Below are 8637 nucleotides of genomic sequence, written 5' to 3'. Positions count from 1 at the left end.
TGTATGTATGTATGTATGTATGTCCGTTTGTGAGGCGTCCGTCCACTCAAATATCTTGAGAACAGCAGTACTTACTGATTTAATATTTGTTGTGTGAATAAAATATATGTTTTTGAGAAACTCTTTTTATTAATTTTTGATATTGTTGAAAATATGCAAATTAGCACCAAAAAAGGCATTTTTGGTAAAAAATCTTCTTCTTCATAACCATTGGTCAGACAGCTTTGTTATTTGGTATACAGGTCCCTAGGGATAACCCAACTTTAAATTTGTTCAAATTGTGATGAAATATGCAAAGCTGTATTTTTACGGAATTTTTTTTTCCATTTTTGGTCAGGCCATCCTTAAATGAGCTATCAAAGATATTCACCTTCTTCATCAATACATGTGTCACAAAAGGTTATTCTCTACATAACACAGCAGAGCTCTGTCAACTGTTGAGTCGCTTGTTTTTTCAAAACCGCTGGTCAGACAGTTTTAATATTTGGTTTACATGTCCCTAGGAGGACCCTAGTGAGATAATTTCATACAGTCAGGAAATGCTTAATTTTGTATCCATGTCTATAATCGCAATCATACCAATCCATAATCCAATAATACTACGTCAAAATTTGTAAGACAATAGTTGTAAACATAGACACAAAACAGCACAGAACAGACAATAAATAGACAGTACACAAACAAAGTCAAAGTCATGAAAGAAAGATATATGGACCTCTGGCCAAAAGACCAAGAAGTGATGTCAGGTGTTTCGAAAATAGTAAGCGCATCCTGCCCCACATGTGGCACCCGCCATATATCAATCTGTAAGTCAGATAGGTAGTGGTCACTAACTAAGGCCCAATGTCACCGATGCCATCAGTGATCATTTGTCGAAGAGAGATATTGTATTTATCTACCAGCTTGCGATACCTTCCAAAAAAGCGTTTGAATGTAGAGACAAGTCTTGCTCTGGTGTAACCTTGATTTAACAGTTTGAAAGAGAGGCCCTATGTTTAATATGAAACGTCTGTTAACAGTGTTTATTCATTCTGATGTAATAATGGATTTCTGTTTGTTTTGACAGTATCTTTGAATGATATGACACTGCCTTAACAACAGATGGAAGAGGAATGTGAAAGAAACGTCAATGTAAGTAGGGTATTATGTTCATATGTTGCTACTCACATTGGTGTACCATTTTGTTGTTACAACTTGAGCTGTATCCTGTGAATGGTTTTGGGATAATTGTGTAAGTTATTATATTACAACTCTCAAAAATTTAGAGGGCCTGTAATGCTTACTTTTGATATTATTTTCATTATTTATATTTGTCCACTGTAAGTTGTTATTTTACTACAAAAAGATTGCTAAAAAATCAATATTTAGCTTGTCAGCATAGCATTTGAAATATACAAAAATGTATTGATAGTATATCTATATTCTATTTTTCTCACTCAGGTTTGTTGTAGACTACATCACAATTGTGTTGTTGGAGGAGGCTGAAGTTTACCTTATGTCAAGGAAAAGAATGGTTATGCTTGAAGAAGCAAATAAACTCTAGTATTGCCACAGAAATCTAAAGATACTGTTCTGCAGGGATAACCTTATTGACATTTGTTCATATTGTTATGAAATATTTTAAAACTTAAATTTTAAGGCAATTATTGTCATATTTAACCAAAAATATCATTCAAAAATTCTGGTCAGACACATTAATATTGATTATACATGTCCCTTAGGTTGGCAGCAATAAGATTTTGTAAAATCAGTGCCAAGATATGCAACTTTGTATTTTTGAGATTATTTTTGTCATTGTAGATCTATTTTTTCTTCAAAACTCCTTGTCAGACTCTTTGATATTCAGTATACAGGTCCTTAGGATGACTTAAGTCAGATATTTTTATACAGTGAGAAAATGCAAAATTTTGTATTTTTGGAGCAATTTTTATTAATTTCGGTCAAAAAGTGCTTTTGTCTCATTGGTGTTTATCTGATAGCTTTGCATTTTCTTATAAAAATCCCTGGAGACTACCTAAGCCAAATCATGGGGGAACCAATGATTTTTTGTTTTTGGAGCCAATATATTAGTCCGCAAGCTTGAATGACCTATTCCAACTCGGAATACCTTGTAAATCAATTTTGAAGACACTGAAAATAATGTAGTTTTATTTTTATGCCAATTTGTAGTGAAATATGATCTAGAAAAAGTTGTGAGCTTATGTTTTATGTAGTGGATACACTTTAGCAAATATTTCATGGAGGAAACCCCATACACTGATGAGGGATTTCAATCCACAAGAAGGCATATGGCAAGATGCACCATACCAATAAAACAGACTCCAGTTTATTTGTTATTATTTGTTATTATTTTATTAGCTTTATTTCAGGATAAAAAAAACATCATCCATATCAGTTAAAAACAAGAAAAAAAAAACACGGACAAAAAAGATTATAAAAGACCGGACAGAGATTACACACATCACAAAAAAGATAATGCTCAATGGAAAAAAGACTATAAAATATAAAGTAGATCTCTGTACACTTTAAAAGCAGGCGAGTAAAAATACGCATCTGAGTTAAGTACTGCTAAAATAAGACCATTGCGACTTGTTTTCAAGCGTTCAAAAAAGTTATACATGAACTTTCGCCTGAGCTCCCCAAAGGATGGAATGCTGTTAAGAACGAACATGTGACTTGCACTACAATCTCGTGAGTAACCCATAAGAATACGGAAGGAGTTGTTGTACGCAACTCTAAGATTGTTCAAACACTTTTTAGTGAAACAACTCCATAACTGGGAACAGTACATATTCACACAGTAAGTTCTGAACAAAGTTGCTGTGACATCAATAGAGCACTGTGAAAATTCCGCAGTAGAGTGTTTGCTTGACCATAAAAACTCTTTGTCTGACGTCTGATAGCACTATCGTCACATAAGGAATCAGAGAAAATGTAGCCCAAATATAAATGTTCGTGAACGATACTTAGAGATCTCTCACCCAAACGAACAGGGGGTAGAAGATCGACTCTAATTGAACACTTACGTGGCATAAAATAAATACATTTTCGATTTTTTAGGATGGTACGCAATGTCATGGTCAACACCATAACTCTCGCAAATTGACACAAGTGAACGCAGACCTGCAATTGACGGACAAAGAAGTGCCAAATCGTCAGCATACATAATGTGGTTGATTGTATCAGTTCCAATCATTATGTTACATAAACAAAAAAACCTGTCATGGAGTCTTAATTAAGTAAATCTTCACAAAGATGAAGGCAGCCGAGTGAAATCATGTGTAGATTGAATAAGATGAGTGATGAATGATAATATCAGGTAACTTCACCACACAAACTTACTTACACAAACAAACTTGTGTATAACTTAACTCTGAGTAAATCTTAACATTTCAAGCAAGGACCATCAAATTTTTATTTTTGATCTACAAAATTGAAAAGTGGCTGTTAAAACGGAATTCTGCCCATGAAAATTGAAAGTTCAAACTCTTTGCAAACACAATAGTATTTTGAGGTGAATAAGTGGAAATAGGAATACCTCTTTTTGTTTGTCAGATAGGAGCAATACTGTGCCCTTGGTGGTACTAATATTTTTAAATGACTTGCAGAAATTGATATTTATTACTGTTGTTATTATTGCTAACTGTTGTTTTGCTGATTGAGGCACACACCTAGCTATCCTATGGATTCTCTTGAACATTATCACAGTACAGCTACATGAGATACCAGGCCGCTGCTTGTTGAAACGCCTATTTGTAGGGGTTTTAATGACTGCTAAGCTAGTACGAATTAGTAATGTAGATATTGTGAGTTCAAGCCTCATAAAATGCATCAGCAAGACTGCATCAAAGTTGACCACTTTTACTGTACATGTTGTTCACAAATTAAAGGCCATCAAGATATTTTTATGGGTCTTTTAGAGTAATTTAACATAAGGGCCTGGGGGGGGGGGGTCAGAGGAATGTGAGGGTAGTCACTCAAAAAATTGAAAGCTACAAGGAGGTTGTTCAAAATTGGAAAGAAAGAAGGGGGTTGCTCAATTTTGGTACAAAATGAATTGAAATACCTCTCAGATTGCACCATTTCATCAAAGTCTCAAAATTCTTAATGCGACCCCCTGTCACTTCCTCTCCCCCTGGGGTGTTCTGACAGTTTTACTTAATAAAAACAAATAGAAAACACCTAATATTGCACCAGACTGCATCATCGAACTCATTAATTTCTCAAAATTTCCGACGTGGCAGAGGGGACATGCCTCTCACACTTTTCCCCTGTTGGGTGTTCTAACAGTTTTACACAAATTGATAACATCTCTCATATTGCACCAGACTGCATTATTGCACACATCAATCTCTCAAATTTTCAACACGAGAGGGTACAACTCCTCTGACACTGCCCCACCCCCCAGCCTCCCCCTTACCAAATCTGCTGACCGGAAAGTGCCCGGTATGTGGCCGTATCTGCCCGGAAAGTGCCCGGTTTTTGCCTGGTATTATTGCCCGGTTTGCGGCCGGTTATGGCCAAAAACGGTCTAAACCGGGCGCCCGTTCAGTGCCCGTGTAAAAAAATAAAGTTTATAATGGTGACTGGAAGATGACCGGTTGTGGCAAAAAAAAACGGTCATAAAACGGTCATCCATTTGTTTCTGTGACCAGAAAGTGCCCGGTTATGGCCAAAAACGGTCAGAAAACGGGCGCACGGCTTATGCCCGGTTTGGCGTTGGTGACCGGAAAGTGCCTGGTATTGGAAAACAAAAATGGCGCCCGTTTTATGCCCGTTTTTTTTTTTATATGACCGGAAAGTGCCCGGTTATGGCCAAAAACGGTCAGAAAACGGGCGCACGGCTTATGTCCGGTTTTGCGTTGGTGACCGGAAAGTGCCTGGTATTGAAAAACAAAAATGGCGCCTGTTTTATGCCCGTTTTTATGACCGGAAAGTGCCTGGTTATGGCCAAAAACGGTCAGAAAACGGGCGCACGGCTTATGCCCGGTTTTGCTTGGTGACCGGAAAGTGCCTGGTATTGGAAAACAAAAATGGCGCCCGTTTTATGCCCGTTTTTATGACCGGAAAGTGCCTGGTTATGGCCAAAAACGGTCATAAAACGGGCGCACGGCTTATGCCCGTTTTTTTTGTTGGTGACCGGAAAGTGCCTGGTAATGGAAAAGAAAACTGGTGCCCGTTTTATGCCCGTTTTTTTCCTATGACTGGAAAGCGCCCGGCAAATTATTTGGCATGTTACTGCACCTTTGCTGAAACTACACACGCAAAATTTCCTTCATAAGATTAAGTTGGCATGATTCCATAGTAGTCAGCTCCGGAATAAACTTTTACTAATTTCAGCAACAGAAAGAAAACTAAATACATTATTAAATAGATGAGAGATACTGAAAACAAAAGAAGCAACAAAATTAAGCGACAGCAAAATTTCTTGTATCGTACAAGTTTCATCATTTTTATCTTCTGCAACAATATAATAAGTTCAGATCAGTGACAGATATGTACACAGATGTTGTAAAATCACGTGTGTAGACATGGCTAATGTCAGTGACACAGTTAAGAATGAAAACCTGACAAATCTTAAGGCCGATTGTGGACAGCACAAGATGTGTTTTATCCAACTAAGCTCTGAAATACCAGCTTCACAAGAAACAATGGTCAGCGCAAATAAAGTTATTGTTTCATATAAAAAAGACAACAGAGAAAAAAAGTTTAAATTTAAATTGTGGTATGATTTATTTTATATGCCACGTTCATTTCATGCCACATAAGTGTCTTCAAGAGATTTTCTTTTGACCCAAGAAGTTTCATGTAACATTTACATTACTGTCAAAGGCTGCAATTTGGCTTTCTGTTCTCTGAATTTCTAGTCCCAGCACCGGCAATGCATTCTGAAAAATACAAATCGTTCAGGGAAGAGTGTAAGTCTTTACCGTTTGACCAAACATTGTAAACATCGCAATTTGATGAAATAAATCAATTGTTATTTGAAAATGAGACAAAAAATGTTGAAAAATTGAAGTAGAAAAATGCATAAATATTTATGATTGTTATTAAATTAATAATGATCAAAATGTCCAACAGCTGACAGCTCGCGTATGTTGTTTATTGCATACACGATGGTGACAATCTGCAAAAATCTCAGCACTATAGTATCAGTGTTTGATCTAGAGTGCGCCATTGCGCATTTTGCGCAAAAAAAATCAGCTATGGCGCTATTTTCACAGACCATGGCGACATTTCGGGCGCAATAATTCAAGGCCGGTACCTGGAAATTTGTTTCCGCCAGGCCACTATGTTTTCCGCCCATGCTAGCTACGACAACACGAGGATATACCGTAACGTGGTACATATTCAATCACGACATTTTTTGCGACAATGACGTAAGTTGGCACGACGTCTTTGAAGGACGTGTGCAGAAGGCCATGCGTCTCGCTACTATGCCGTGACTTCGACTGTATGTGTATCTTGATAGCCCTGCGTACGATGCTGTGTGTTCCGCTACAGCTAATCGCCCCGCTCAGTGAGTGAGCGGGGCGATTAGCTGTAGCGGAACACACAGCATCGTACGCAGGGCTAGTATCTTGAGTGATCTTCTGATGAAACCTTTGGATTGTCCCCTCACCCACGCCCGACGATGAAGGAGGTACAACGATGGAAGGGTCAGAAACTGACACGCAGACCAATACTGCCGGTACGCAACACAACCGCACTCCGCAGGTGAATAAAATTTTGGAATTTTACCGTTGACTTCGATATGTAACTATGCAAGTCTGTAGTACGTTATGATCAAATAGCAAGCAATGCTTATACGGTATAACTATTTTACACGATTGAGTTCGAGTGGCCAGACTGGTATTCAGTGCATTGTGGACGCTAAAATTCTGACATTTCTTGGGTTGATCAAAATATCCGAGTGGCACAGAATAGTTATGTTTGTAAACTGGCTGCGAGTTTCCGAGGACAAGTCACTTGTTTATTTATTCGTTTGGCAGTGACTCGCATACCAGCATGGTAGCCACGTGGGGTTTCCAGTCGTACAAAAACAGTTTAGATATTTCATATTTCCGTCATCAAACAATAGAAAGACTGAGTGTTCTCTTTATCGCATTTTAGTTTTTCTCCGGTATACGCAAATCTAGTACTTTACAGTTTTGATAATTTATTTTTTTCAACTTTTTTATACTGTGAACCCCAAATTTTATTATAGTCTTTTACTCTAAACTTGAAATTTTGGAGAAATATAAAATAAAGGAAACACTCTCAAATCTAAGACTTAAGTTTACTATTTCTCTTGATACCGAAATCTAGTATTTAACATTTTTATAGTTTATTTTTTAATTCATTTACCCCCTCTTTTTTTTATTCCTTTACTCCTTACTTAAAATTAATTCAGAAATGGTACATGTTAGAGTAAAATCTTTATTAAAATCAGATTTGGCATTTCAGTGTTTACAGCTCAATCAAAAAATAAATCATATTTTCTTCTTTCAGGTGAAGTGGCTGTCATAATGGTACTGGTTGTACTATGGACATGATGAATGGTAGCTGATGATACATGTCTGCAATAAAACATATGCATAATCATCAGTATTGAGTTGAGAAAATGGTCAACATTTGGAAAAAAAACCTGAATAAAAGTGTGTTATTAAATGTTGACTCCCCTTTACGTCTGTCTTTTTGAAGAGATCCTTCTTGTGGGTGAACTGCCAGTCACTGCAGTAACTTCATATCATATTATTTGATTAAAGGCACAGTAGCTGTCACTTTTAATAGGTTGCTTTCAGTGTTTTTATTCTGAGTATCAAAATGGTTTTTTTGTAATTCTCAAAATTCAAGTTTGTCAACAAAGTCTGTATATCCACTCTGTTTCTACCAATATTTCTAGTTGTGTTATTGTTGACAATCAAATCTAAATTAGATTGTGAGCAATAAAGGTTTACTTTAAAACTAAAACGTGTATAACTAAACGTAGTTGACAAACTGATTGCTAGTGAAATAACTTGAAGCTCAATAGAAAACTGCCGTTGTTGAATGACACATAGAAATAAAAATATCAACAGTTACAGCTACTGCACCTTTTTGTCAATTCCTTCAGCACAAAGTGGAATCTGTCTTTGCATAAGTTGCCTGGCAACCCAGTCTGTCCATTATAAGCCTTTTAAAAACAACTGATTACAATTTTAATTTGATTAATAATTCCGGGGGGGAGGGACTTTTTATTCGCTCTTTAGGATCAACAAGGGCCCTCTTTAAAAATTGCAAGGGGCCCAGTATGGCCCCCTATTTTTGCCAATGGCCCCTTTTTTTCAAGGTAGTGGGCCCACAATGGCCCCTATTTTTGGAGTCCTAGATCAAACACTGTAGTATACTGTAAAAGCTGTGGAAACGAAGCTTACTGTTGGTGGGATGGGCTAGCGTGCGTCGCTATGCGGGTCATCAAAGGTCAACACCCCCCTCCCCCCCCCCCCGCCGGGTTGACGTTTTGATTACCCGCATAGCGACACATGCTACCCACCAACAGATAGCTGCATTTCCACAGCTATCACTGTAAGTATCAGTTTGAAACGAAAGTGAATTCAGCATGAATCAATACTCAATGAAAATTTATCTGTAGGTAAACATAGCAATACAAGGATA

This window comes from Ptychodera flava, chromosome 22 (genome assembly GCF_041260155.1).
Source record: "Ptychodera flava strain L36383 chromosome 22, AS_Pfla_20210202, whole genome shotgun sequence".
NCBI lineage: Eukaryota > Metazoa > Hemichordata > Enteropneusta > Ptychoderidae > Ptychodera > Ptychodera flava.
Note: the sequence above shows the minus strand (reverse complement) of the source record.